A 14161-nucleotide genomic window follows, 5' to 3' on the forward strand; every position below is an offset into this window, starting at 1 on the left:
CAGCTGATTGAAAATTCAGGGGTTCCCCCCTGAAGTTCAGTTATTTGCTAGAATCACTCACAGAATTCAAGAGAGTGCTATATTTACAATTACAGTTTTATTATAAAGGAAACACTTCAGGAACAGCCAAATGGAAGAGATGTATAGGGTGAGGAATGGGATGTGGGGGACACAGAACTTACATGCCCTTTGCAGCGTCATCCTAGGACATAGATATCTTCACCAACCTGGTCGCCAGTGCCCACTTACGTCTCTGGAGGTCGGGGGTGGGTCTGAGAGTTCTAACCCTCCAGTCAATTGGTTGGTTTTTCTGGCAGCCAGCCCCCATCTTGAAGCTATCTGGGGCTCAATTACCCATGAACCATCTCATTCGCATGAACTAAGTTGTGCTTGAAAGGGGCTTGTTAGGAATATCAAAATATTCTCCTATCAACTCAGGAAATTTTAAGGGTTTTAGAAGCTCTGTGCCAGGAACCAGGGATAAAGACCAAATATATTTTTTATTATACCACAGACGTTCTCAGTGTATGTTATCAGGAAGCATGTGATATTAGTTTATCCCAGTACTGATGGTGTTAAATTTGATAACTTGGTTACAGTGGTGTCCACCGGGTTTCTCCACTATAAGGGTACAGTTTCTGATTGTAAATAATAAGTAGCCAGCCCTGGTGGTCTAGTGGTTAAAATTTAGCATTCTCACCGCCGTAGCCCAGGTTCATTTCCTGGTCAGGGAACCATACCACCCGTCTGTCGATTGTCATACTGTGGCAGCTGCATGTTGCTGTGATGCTGAAAGCTGTGCCAATGGTATTTCAAATACCAGCAGTCACCCATGGTGGACAGGTTTCACTGGAGCTTCCAGACTAACACAGCCTAGGAAGAAGGACCTGGCCACCCACTTCCAAAAAAATGGCCACGAAAACCCTGTGAATAGCAGTGCAGCATTGTTTGATACAGTGCTGGTAGGTGAGAGGATGGAGCAAAAAGACCCAGCAGGGTTCCGCTCTGCTGTACACAGGGTGACTAGGAGTCGGAGAGACTTGATGGCACTAAAAACAACAAATTAGAAGTATCTTATGGGGAGATACTTTGATATTATGTAAATATCCTATCCCTCATCAACCTACGTTTACCAGTTTTGGCATCCAGTGATTTTCTAATGCCATCATACCTTCTATATTTATTGGTTGGCATTCTAATGTGAGGAAGAGTTTTGTCTTTTTTATTCATTCATTCATTCATTCATGTATATCACTGAGGACTCATGGATTTTCATTTTGTTTATAAGTTATGATCTGTTATTATCTTTATTTATTTGGCTTCTCAAATTATATCAGATTTGCAGACTCCCATGTATTTTTTATATGCCCCCATCACTACAATTTTCGTGCTTTCTGGTAGGGCTGAAAGTTCTTACTGCCTTAACAAGATGTTCCAGGCTATCTTAGACTTTCCCTGCCCTAGCCCTAGAATGTTTCCTTTTTCCAAGCAGCCTTGCTTCCAAGGAAAGGATGGTATTTAGAAACCAAGGTCTGGCCACTAGGTGAGCTCATTGCTTCTGATATGTGCTCATTGCTAATATGTTAGCAGACAGAGCTAGGAAAAAAATAAACAAATATACACACATACTATATTTTATTTATTTCTATACCTATCTACTTATTATATTAAAAACAATGAATTCTTACTGATACCTCCAATTTCAATCCACATCTCAAGGTACATTTTTTTTTTCTGCTTCTTTTCTCTGTTAGGTGTTTCCTTCTCCAAAAGTGAAGAACTAGGCTTCCTTACTCTTTAAGCATATGCTCAAGCCAAGTTCTAACCTCTTCACTCCTTTCTGCAGGTTCCAGTATCTTTCCCTTTAGGCTGAAGAACTTCCATTAGCACTTTGTGTAGTGTGGGTATGGTGCTGACAAATTCTCTCATTTTTAGTTTATCTGAAAATGCCTTTATTTTGCCTGTATTCTTAAAAGATATTAGTTAGTAGTAGTTTCTTTCAACACTTTAAAAGATTTTTCCCACATTTTTCCGGTCTTCATTTTTCTCATCAGAAGTCAGCTATACTTTGTGTTTGCACCTCCTGTGGTGCTGTATTTCATTTTCACACCATGTGTATAAGTTTAAGGTTTTCAACAACTTTGAGAAATTTTTGGTTTAATTTTAAATATTTTCTGCTCCATTCTCTTTCTTCTTTTCGGGACTTCAATTACGTATATGTTAGATCACTTGATATTGTCCCAGAAAACACTGAGGCTCTGTTAACTTTTTATAGGTTTTTTCTTTTTCCCCTCTGAGTTCTTCTGATTAGATACTTTCTGTTGATCTATGTTCAGGTTCACAGACCCTTCAATGAACTTTTCATTTTAGACATTATACTTTTCAATTCTAGAATTTCCATGTGGCTTTATTTTTCTTTATAGTTTTTTCTTTCTTTGCTGAGATTCCTTATCAGTTCATTATTACCATATTTTCTTCTAAGTCCTTAAATACATTTATAGTAGCTGCTTTAAAATCTTTGTCTGTTAATTCCAACATCTGAATCATCTTGGGGCCCATTTTTATTGACTAGTTTTTCTCTTCATTATGGGTTGCAATTTCCTGTTTCTTCACGTGTCTTGATTTTTGATTTCATACTGGACATTGTGGATGTTTCATTGCAGGGCTTTTGGATCATTTCGTCTTCCTTTAAAATAAGGCTGACATTTGTTCTTGCAGTTGAGAGATCTTTGGTCTTGTTGGCCTTGGTATTATTATTTGTTAGGGTGGATGTATTTTACTTTTGAATTTAATCTTAGGGAGTGCCCCCTGAATCTAGGATATGGTTCTGTGTCTCAACTGAATGCCTGAGGTGCTTAGTAAGATCTCTCTTCTGGCTAGACTGGAAGTCCAGTGTCTCTAAACATTTCCCAAACTGGTGTCCCCGTTCTGATTTCAGACTTCAACAGGTCATTTTTGCAAGGGCAGAGTCTTGCTCTGTACGTGTCTGAAGTGAGTAGCTGCTCCGTCTTCTGCCACTCCTCCTTTAAACCCCTTTCCCCAACCCCCCAAGACAGCCTCTCTTATCAGGTACTTTGCCTTTCAAATTCCAGCCCCTTTAGAAGTCTCGAATTTCTTTCACTTCCATTTGGAACTGTTGTTCCACTTGGATGCTGCCTGCCTTCTCCCCAGCAGGAAAATGCCCCCAGGAAGAAAGCCGGAGTGTTGCATGGCAATCGTGCATTTCCGCTCTCCACTGTCTAGTAAAGCAGTAGGGCAAGTCTGGTACCAGTTGCTTTATCATGGCAAGTGGAGATCCAAGGCTTGTGTTTTTTTTACACTGACATGTTCTCATAAACAATAAAAGGAATAATCACAATAACAGTAGTGCTCCATTTTTTTTAAGGTGTTTCTTGGACCTAATGGGGTTAGAACTTCTCTCTGTGTATTGCCTCTGCAGTGAGTGCATTGTTAAAGGAAAATATTTTGAGATGCCAAAATTCACCTAAAGTGAATTTGAAGCATATGTTACTCCCGCCTCCTTCAATGAAGAGTGCAATCCAGGCTGCTGTTGATTTTAAACTTCTACTATGCACAAAAATGTTGTGATAGTCCTGCTAATTTCAGTCTGTCAAACTCTATTGCTGTGATTAGATAGTTGGGTTTAATCGTCTTCATAAATTGGTCTTGTAAGTCAAATATTCATTAACAAAATAATTGCTGAAGGTGCATTTTTATTCATATTTTGATTATTAGCTTGTAGAATAATTTATTCTATAAGTTAATAAATTTCTACTTCTTTAATTCATCAATATCAGAATTGCTTTTGATACTTTGCATACTAAAGGATGTTATTTAGGAACTATTTCTTAGAAACATTCAGCCCAGGTTTTCTCTGTGTCTCAATATAACTTGGAGTATGTTTGCAGAAAAAGCAAAAATGCGGTAGCGCTTATTTATAATATAAAATATTTAAACTGATTTTCCACCATTTTATAATTTTTCTTTTGCAGTTGTCCTTAATGTCGGGTTTGGCCCTCTCAGGGGAAAATTGGCCTCATTTCTGACCCCAATTGATGGAATCTAGTATAGTCATTTACTTCATTCACAGCTTTGGCTTTGCATGACTTTAGACTAATTTAAAAAAAAAAAATAGAAATGACCTTCAAAGATGAGGATTTTCCAGTGTAGTGATTCCATATTCTCTGAAGGGAATTCCTACAGCAGAGTTTTGAGAGCAGTGATGCTATCATTAGGTTAAACATGTAACTTCCCAAGGCTGTTGCTTTGAAGGAACAACACTCATTCAAATGTTTATGTTCTGGTTTGTTTTTTCCATTCTAATCTTTCCTCATATAGTGGTTATCTGTCCATTTCCTTTAGTATGTTTTCCCCCTACCTACAAGATTTAATTTAAACTATAATAAACTAAAAATGATCACAGTTGATAACTATGATATCACTTGTTGATGAATTCTTTCATTTATTTACCAAATGCTGTTGAGTTCCTGTGCTAACATTGGGAATACAGTGATGAGCCCAAAAAAAGCCCCTCACAGAGTTTACAGCCTAAGTAACTTCAGTCTTCCCAATCTGGAGTTTAAGAGAAAATAGCCTGTGCCTTTCTTTAGCTCACATTTAGAATTTTTACACGTGTCAGAGTCCTTTGTAATTACTGGATGTGCATGATATACTTTATAAAAGGGAAAAGAGATTCAAATGATTGAGTTGTTTACAGTCTGATTGAGGCCATGCAGCTTTTTTACATATACAAAAAGAAAAAAGAAAAAAGAAATAAATTCTTGTGAACACCTGAGATAGAACAGAATACTGAGGAATTATATAAACGACCATTACAAGGGAGTAAAGTCAATACTGGAAGTTTGTTTTGGAGGTGGTTGGTTTTATAGGAAAAGTTTCAGAGCAGAGATGCTTTCCTGTTGGATGGCATGGAAGAATCAGGTAGCGAGATGGGAACAGGCAAATTGTGTTACGGGGAGGAGAGTTGCCAGTTTTCCTGAATCTAAGTAAGGCTATCCAAATTGGTTAATATTTTGAATTTCCTTAATTTCTTTGAGTTTATTTCTTTGTTTATATTTCCTTTATATGTTTGAGTCTGTATTTTTTTGGTTCTCATAAACACTAGCTGCTAAAAAAAACACTTAAATTTATCTTTGTCAAAGATGATACGTACTTACATTCAGCAGTGCCTTTTACAATGATAAAATTGTCATTCAGAGCAACAAGGTAAGTCAAAGGTTAGATTTCTCTAATCTTATAAATGGGAAAAATCAAATCAATCTTTGAGCAGGTCAGTCATTAAATTGAATTTCTTTTTCCCTACTAGGATCCTCGATTCAATGCAGAAGTGGACCAAATTACAGGCTACAAGACACAAAGTATTCTTTGTATGCCAATAAAGAATCATAGGGAAGAGGTAAGCCAATTTTCCATTTTATAAAAGGTTATTTGGAAACATTTCTCTTTTTGAAAAAAAATTTTTACTTTACTTTGCACATTTATGAAATAATCCTATAGTGATTAAGTTAACTATGAAGTGCTTAAATGTTCTGCTTGATGTTTTTTATTTGGACCTTAGTTGCAAGGTTCAGTCCTGAAGGAGACTTGACTTTGACTCAGGAATAAACTTCAGACATTTTGCTTCCTTCCTGTCCTTCTCCCCCAGAACCTTATTCTCTCCTAAGATATATAATTGTAGTTGCAGTTGGAATCAATTTATTTCATGTTATATTTTAAGTGTCTGAATAATGCTCATTTCATAAATGGTTATCTAATTGCAATGGTCATAAGCCGATTCTTTTTGGATCCAAAATGAAGTTTTGAAAAAATGGAAATTGTAGCTAATTCCAAGTAAATTTCATTGTGAAGTTATAACAAGCAAATGAAAATATGTTGGTTTATATTTCACCTAACTAGAAGGTTTGGAGTCTGTTAGCACTGATTTCCCTCTTCATTTATACTTATTTTTTAAAAAATGGTTAATAAATTACCAATTAAACTGAATTTTTCAATTGAGTGTTCTCAACCCTGGCTGCACATTACAATTGACTGAAGAACTTCTAAAATATTACCAATTAAATTATAATCTCTAAGGGCAATGTCTGGATACTGATATATTTTTAAAGCTCCCCAAGTAAACTGTAGCAAGGGTTGAAAATCACTACTCTAAGTGAAAACAAATAGATTGAAAGAGCCCGTATTGGTGTTTCTTTACCTTGGCTGCACAGTAGAATCACATGGGAAGTAGTCTGAAATTCTAATGCCCAGGCTTCACCTTAAATCAGAGTCTCTGGGGTTGGGACCCAGGCATGAGTATTTTAAAGCTCAAGGTGATCACAGTGCAGCTAAGGTTGAGAACCCCTGCCAAGAAGACTAGAAACACTTTGATGCTTCTACTTGATTTACATTCGGATTCTGACATCTTTCCTTTCTCTCCTCCATCTGGTCTGTTACCAAGTCCCATTGATTTTTTTTCCATTAGAGTGTTTCTCATTTCAGTTTCTTTCTTTTCATTCCTGCCGCCTGCACCAGAATTCAGATCTTGAAGCAATGCCTGAACTTTTAAAATATTCTTGTAAGGGGTTTCTATACTTGCAGTCAGTTCCCCTTCAGTCCACCCTGCATATGCCCTGGGAATTTTCCTAAAGCACAGCTTTCTAAATCAGTGCTCCTAAAATATTAATGTGCATATGAATCACATAGGGATTTTGTTAAAATGCAGATTCTGAATTCAGTAGGTCTAGGTGGGACCTGAGATTCTTTTCTAACAAGCATGAGGTTGATGCTGATACCCTGGGTCAATCACAATTTGATTAACAGGATCGAGAATCAGTCACTTCTCAGTATCTAAAATAAGTTCTCAGTGCCTTAGAGTTGCCACAAGGTTTCTTAAGAGGATAGTTACTAAAAATTCCTGCACCTAAAACACGAATATCAGATTAATTATTAAGTTAATTAAGTCAATGTATGGACTAATGATGATAGTGCTATTAATTGGGTTGCCAGATATAGGAAATAAAAAATACATCCCATGTAACATTTAGGACCTAGTTATACTAAAAAATTATTTGTTGTTCATCTGAAATTAAGTTTGCTTAGAGGTCTTCTATTTTATCAGGCAGCCCTAGTTGTAAACCAAGGACTATGATTCTGTGCTCTTAAGAAGACAATGTTCAGCTTTTAGTTAGTATTTATGCTTTAAAATCATGGCCCAAAACACAACTTTGTACTGGCCAAGAGACTCAGTTTGAATCCTACTCTGATTAAAGTCCTTCTAAATAGTGTGAACAGTCTCAACCTGTGTCACTGTGTGTAGCTGGACCCAAGGCCCCTCTGCTGGCTACATGCCTTGTCCCCTCACTAGAGCTGTCATGCAGGGGGGCTGGAAACCTTTCACACAGCTGTAGGGCTGACTGAATATTTTGTGGGGCCATTGAAAAATGAACATTCAGAACCCCTTATGCAGGAAGCAGGGGGAAATACGCAGTTAAAGGTACAAAAATAGGAAGCATTTTCCTTTAAAATATCTTATTACTTATAAAACATAACAGGACTGAAAAAGACATGAATAACATAAATTTACACATTACAAGGCAATCTTATCAGTCTTACTTTATATAACATATACAGTACATGACACTTTCTCAATATTATGTTTAAACAGATCATAAGATTTTTCTGTCTCACTTATGCAAATTCATTTATTATGTCATGAAAATATATAAAGTTAGTAACTTTTATTTTAAATTGATACAGTTGAAAGAGGTCTCTGTTATTTTTGGCAGATGCAAGATTGCAGATCACGTTCACTTATGCCGAGGAGAAGAGTCTGTGTTGGGGTAAACACTCGTGGAGCCGTGAAGAGTGTTTTATAGGCTATGACAACATTGGAGAGATTTCTGATAAATTATTTCAAAATACAAATTTTATTACACCTAGAGCTGATGATCCTTGTGGAAAAATTTTTCTAAGAAGATTTAACCCTTCAAACAAATCAATTTCATGCCATCTGAATTTAATTTTAAATGTAAATTTATACTTTGGCATTTCAGTGTTTTCTCTGACATTTCCCATAACTTATGGAGGGTGTATAAATAACTGAAAGTGTGCTCTGCATTTGCATATAATTCAAAATGCCTTTTTATTCATCTACCATTGTGTCTTTGGTTACATGGAATATTAATTTTCTACTTGTCTTTCTCATTAACACGTGGTTCTTCTGAAGGTTCATGTGAAAAAAGTGTTTTCTGCTGACTGCAATGATCTTTTAATTTTCTTTACTATTTCTGTTTGTGGATATTTACTTTGCAACATTGCAGCAGTTGTGAAACCAGAGATATTAAATCTTTCGAATAATTCTAACACTCTTCAATTCTCCCCGATATGATTTATTGCAATGCCCAGTATCCACTTTTATTTTGCAGGAATTTCTTGATCGAGTTTGCTGCCTGAGTACCGCAGTTAGTGTCCTTGCATTCGGGCTGGACAATTGTATTTGTGCAGATGCCACGGGGACAGGCTCCTGGGACAGACAGACCAGCCAGCCTGCAACCGCGGGTCCTGGCACACCCCTGTGCAGTGGCCCTCCTTTCTCCTAAGGCTGAACCTGCCGCCGCCTCTGCTACCACCACCACTTGGGGCCCTGCTGCCCCTGGAAACATCCCCATCAGCAGCCAATCTCCTGAACGGCAGGGCTCTGGAAACCTCCCAGGGGTTTCCACCAGGGGATGCATTGTCAGGGGCTGCACCTTTCAGCCAGGAGAAGGAGAGCTGAAGTACAGCGCTCCGGAGTCTGAAAAAAGGACTGGGGAGCAGTTGAGAGCCCCAGGGCACCCCGGCTGGTCTCTGGGGACTGGGGCACCAGCCCCTCCTATGGCATCTCCTTCAGGATCTGTGGGTCCCTGAGTTGTGGAAAGCCGCCCAGCCTTCTGAGCTGGGGGCCCGCAGGGTTAGCTCTGGTTGCTCTGGGCACTTGTGGGAGAGCAGGGTCAGAGCGGAGGGCAGCAGTTGGGGGCTGAATGATGGTGCCCACTCCTGCACACCCCGCGGTGGGCGAGGCCGCCCCTGCCTCCCTCTCCAAGGAGCCGACCACGAAGTCCGAGAAGCAGAGAGGGGAGATGGGGAGGGAATGGCAGTGGGGCTGCAGGGCACGCTCGGGTCAGCACTAACCGCTGGTGTAAAGGGACGAGTGGCCACTTCTGGCGGAACAACAGGCGGCGGTGGAAGGCAGCGCTCAGGCCGTCAGCGGGCCTGCGGGGGACGCACTCACCGAGGACCAGCAGCACTTTCCAGCTAGGCGCCCGATGCGCACGGCAGAGCTCAGGGTCCGGCAGCGCCTCAAAGGCCTGCACCCGGGGCTCTGGCCCCGCCCGAGTACACGTGCGCGTCAGGCCCCGCCCCCAGGCGCCCTGGCCCCGCCCCTCGCTCAACCACCGCGCTTCCCGTGGACCCTGATGCGGTGATCTCAGGAGACCCCCAGCTGCTGCGGTTCCTGGTGAGTCCGCGGCGGCAGTGGGTGGCGTTGGGCCCAGGGAAGGGTAGGTGAGCTCCCGGGAGAAAGCGGGGCCGCGTGAGGAGGCCGATGCGGGGCCCGGCGTAGGGGCCGAGGATGCGGGCGCCTTCCACGTGGACCCCGCTCCCCACCCACTGCGTCCCAACCCAGGTTCCCGCCTCCACCGAACTTGGTGGAGCCCGCAGGCCATAGACTCTTAGGCAGCGTGGTGTCCCACCCTTAGACTCGCCGTAAGTGGCTTCGGGGTGGGGGCCATGTTGTGCCCAGAGCAGCCTCGCAGGGGTGGGGATGAGGGGCAGTCTGGGGCCAACTCTGTGCAGGTGGTGCCAGGATCCTATGGATGCTGTGCACTCTGAGTTAATCAAGGGGCTTTGAAGTTCCCAGAACCAACTAGAACCCCTGGGGCCCCCTAGGATGCCAATGCCACAGGTGGGGGCGGGGGTAAGGCAAGGCCTCAATGGAAGACAGCCCCTCCAGCGCTGCAGTCCCCTTAGTGGGTGGAAGTCTCCATGGCTGGCCTTTGCAAAGCCTCGGCCCTCAGGGCCTCTAGTCCTCCCACCCACACCAGCCAGAGGAGGGAGCCCCCTGGACGCTGCTTCTCTCTGCACTGTGCCTCCTTAAATTCCCTGGGGAGGGAAAAAAAAGAAGCAAGCAGATTTTCCTTGGAGGAAAAACTGAGTGTTTAGGCTTCTTATTGAGAAACTGTTCATCAGCTAGGGTTTGGGCAAGTGGGGTTCTGGGATTCGGGGCAGGGGTGTGGGGACACTCCATCTTTGGTGGAGGCCCCCTCTGCACAGGTTTCTGGCTTCCTGTCTCAGACCAGCAAGGGGGTGGGATGTAGGCCATCTAGCTCAGACCCCCTGGGGGGGAGACAGATTGTGTCTCCCCTGATGCCCTGGACCCCCGCACTATTGCTGGGTCCTCTGAGGCCGGGACCCTGACTGCTGGTCTGTGTTGCCCCTGCTCCACCCCAGGCTGAGTGAGGCCAGGCCCTCAGGCTCCAGCATGGCCCTGCAAGACCACTGCTGCACCCCTGCGGCTGTGCAGAGGAGGCTGCCCATCCTGGCCTGGCGGTTGGACTCTGAAGATGGACTTCATCACTGGACTTTCAGTGGGGCTCAAGGTCATTCCCCACGCACTGGCCTGTGCTGAGGTGACCTGACTCCTGCCCCAGGTGAGATGTCTGCCCCTGCTGCTGGCCACATCCCCTCCCTGACCCCACACTAGGCCTCATCGCCTGCCCAGATGCAGAGTAGAAATGCACAGTATCCTCTCCAGACAGCGGGGCACCCAGGGCTCCAGCCCCATGGGAACCAAGAAGCCTTGGTTTACAGTCTAGAGCATGTGACTGCCTTTGGGGAGACGCGCGCCCCTATAACTTCTTTTGTCACACTTGTCACACACAGGTATCAGGGCAGTTCTGGGTTGTGTGATGGGGCCAGCAGGATGACTCACTGTAGCTTTAAGCATTATTTCTCAGACTCGCAGACTCACACAGAAACACGCAGGTCTTTGTGCTCCCACAGGTGGCACCTGTGGCCCCACTTGGGTGCGGGTAGAAAAGAGGTCCCCTCATCACAGCAGGTCACACTCATGGATGATCGAGGGTGAGTGGTTACCCTGCCTGTGTGCGCTGGTGTGCCCAAAGTACACAGTGGACACCGTAGACCCCTGTGCTCAGATGTCTACACCAGGGGCACCATGGGTGTGCCGTGTGCCTCCTGGGTGCTCATCACTCTCTCCCCAACAGTGTGGCTTCTACTCTGCCTTCATGGGTGCTTCGTGTAGTTCTTCCTGGTCACCTTCTGGCATGTTACCCTGAGCCCGCCTGTGCTGTGCTACTGGCTTTCCTGTGGGGCTGCATGCAGTTAGCCATGGGGTCCCTGTGCTTGGGTAAGACTCTCAGGCCTTCATTCCATGGTGGGGGAGGTGTGGTTCTGCTCTTCCCAGAGTACCGAGGCCCCTGCCTTCTGAGGATGGCCCTGCCCTCAGCATTTCCTTCTTTGCATTCCAAGGGCTATCCTTGTGTGCGTGTAGTAGGGGCAGGGGGACCCTCACCCCTCAGCCCTCCCCTATTCTGCTGAGAGGCCAGGACACTTGGAGAAGCTCCCAGAGCCTCAGACCCCAACCTCCCTTTCCTGCTCTCCAACCAGCCCAAACAGGGCATGTCATTCCAGTCCTCAGCCTCAGTCTCATCCACACTGCCTTTCCCCGCCATGTCCACCCATGTCCTCTGGGACCAGGCAGAGCTCTGACCAACACAGTATTCCCTCTTGGCTGCCAGGGTTCCTGCTGTACTTCGTCTCCTGTGCCATCATTAAAGGTTTCACCTCTGCTGCTACCATCACCGTGGACTTCGGGCAGATCCAGGTAGGCTCACTGTTGGCACTGGGGCACCTGCAGGGTAGCAGGACCAAGGCCAGGTCCTGATATGTGCGGGTCAGTCGACCCCTTGCTTTCCAGAGCTGGAAGCACATGGTGCTCGCGTGAGTCTCCATCAATGAAAATGACCCTCAGGGGGGATGTTGGGTGAGGGTCAGATTGTGCAACAGGTAATCTGGGGGAGCGGTGATGACAACCCTGCTCTTGGTGGAGATTTCCCGCCAGTGCGCTTGGTTCCCACACAGGGTGGTTTGTTCCGCTGCCTCTACTACCCACTCAGCCAGCAGCCTGCACAGCTCATGAGCATCCTGCTAAGATTTTGACAAGCGGATTATACCTCCATGCTCATTTAGCCAGATGATTTCATTTTTTTCCCAATTTCTGTCGACTGTCTTTCAAATGGCTTGCTTCTTTATGTTTCTGTTTAAACCTCCATGAGAAGCACTAGATCAGTGACCACTGGTTACCCGAGGCCGTCATTGGTTCTCCTTTCCCTGGGTCTGACGTTCCTGGGGGGCAGGAGCTGTCTTGCTCCCGACCGTGGCCCCCAGTGCTGTGCTTGGTATAAAGCAGGTCAGCGCTCAGGTGGGTGTGCAGAGTGGACCAGAGCTGTCTTGTACAAATGAAGCTGTGGGGCCCCTGGTGGCAGACTCAGGGCCAGGCCTCTTCCTTGTGACCTGGTGTTCTCACCTGGGTCTGGTTCTCCACGCTGGCCTGTGCAGTCTTCCCTGATGGAGGGCAGTGAGCAGATCGAGGCCAGGAGGAGGCGTGTGTGAGAATCCAGCAGCTGACATGTCTTCCCTCTCACTCTGTTCTGGGGCTGGATCCACACTTTCCCTGTGCTTCCTTCTCGCCACACCCCTGGGAGGGAGGTTTATCATCATCTGCATTTAGAGATGAGGAAACCCCTTAGAAAGGTGGGTGAATGCGATTTATGTGTTATGTACACACACGTCAGGGGAAGCTTGGCAAATGGTCTGTCCTAGGATAGTCTGTCCTTTATTCTAGAAACAATATCTTTCCTTTTTAGTGTGAGTAATGTCCCTTGATGTGATCATAATACAGATAGAGGGCAGCTTCTTTGTGCATTCATTACCTGGCAACCCTATGCCCACAATGTCATTAAAACCTTGACCACGTCATGACAGCCATCTGAGAGCCCCTAGGGTGGGGTGGGGTTCTCCTGACTGCCCAGGACAGAAGTGGAGGAGGCGGAGGTAGGAGGTGTCCCCTGGCTAAGTAGCCCAGACTTCCATGGCACCAGTGCCTCAGTCACCTTGGCCCTGGTGAGCGGTGTCTTCGCCCAGGGGTGTATACTGTCGTCGGTGATAGTCACATGAACTGAAGGGACACCAAAGGCTGGTATCAGGAACAGGCACACGCCTGGACAAATCCAGAATGTCTTTGTATTTGTTTTTGTTTAACCGTGAAAGGTGCGTTAAAGCCTGATGAATTTTAATAGACATGTGCCCTGAAATATCCCGGCACACAGAGCTGAATTTTCCACAGTTCCTTGTTGCTCTGCCTGCTGGTTGTGCTGCTCTTTGTTCACGTCTCTGATCTTATATAGAGTTTAGGGTCAGACTAAGCATCGAGAACAGCCTCTTACACACACTGTTGGACTCTTTTCAGTTTGATCCTGAAGGCATCTGTCACTTCTGGAATCCACTACAACGACGAGGAGGAGAGTCACTTCAATGCCTATGAAATGGAACCTTCAGGAGTTTTTAGTTATAAATCTTGGAATCTGGAAGATTCAATTCATGATTGCAAAATATTTATTTCCTAATATTTTGTTTTGTCATAAACTGATGCTTTTGAAAGAGATCTCATTAATTGGACTGTTTCACGTCTCTCTGGGGTGGAGCAGTAATAAACGCAGGTCCACATTCATGTTCGGGGTGCAGATCCACATGATCCGAACTCTTCCACTTCTTTTCCATTTGATGGTTCCCTGTGTTCTCCTCCCCCTGAGCTATGATGATTCTTTTATGACACTTGTGAATATGTTTTTTTAAACTTTAGGTGCCTTTTTTAAAAAAATTAAAACATAGAAATCCTCATGGATGTTTCAGGATGTCCTAGTACCTAGAACATTCGCTACTGGAATTCCTCTGTGTTTTCATTGCCCTGGTTGGGACCCTTTAAAGTGAGTGAACGAGACTCTGTCCTCCCTTCTGGAGGATGTCTTCTGTGTTGCTGATGCACCGTGCAGCCTTTAGTCATCATTACAGCGTCAGTGAGATATAGTTCACATGTAATATGAGT

The 14161-nt window shown here is 44.5% G+C and overlaps 1 long non-coding RNA gene across 2 annotated transcripts in view; it reads left to right on the forward strand.

The window, feature by feature from the left end:
- LOC102147471 (uncharacterized) overlaps positions 1 to 13956 on the forward strand; it is a 39449-nt gene extending 25493 nt beyond the window's left edge. The window contains exons 3-8 of one of the 2 annotated variants that reach the window (XR_011436990.1): positions 5327 to 5416; positions 8424 to 9493; positions 10486 to 10685; positions 11262 to 11404; positions 11796 to 11881; positions 13526 to 13956. This is a non-coding gene — a long non-coding RNA (uncharacterized lncRNA). Of the gene's footprint in view, positions 1 to 5326; positions 5417 to 7784; positions 9494 to 10485; positions 10686 to 11261; positions 11405 to 11795; positions 11882 to 13525 lie in introns of both variants that reach the window. The other variant, XR_011436989.1, reaches the window with a different exon arrangement.
- Positions 13957 to 14161: the final 205 nt, after the last annotated feature.

The sequence above is a fragment of the Equus caballus genome, chromosome 3 (assembly GCF_041296265.1).
Source record: "Equus caballus isolate H_3958 breed thoroughbred chromosome 3, TB-T2T, whole genome shotgun sequence".
Taxonomy (NCBI): domain Eukaryota; kingdom Metazoa; phylum Chordata; class Mammalia; order Perissodactyla; family Equidae; genus Equus; species Equus caballus.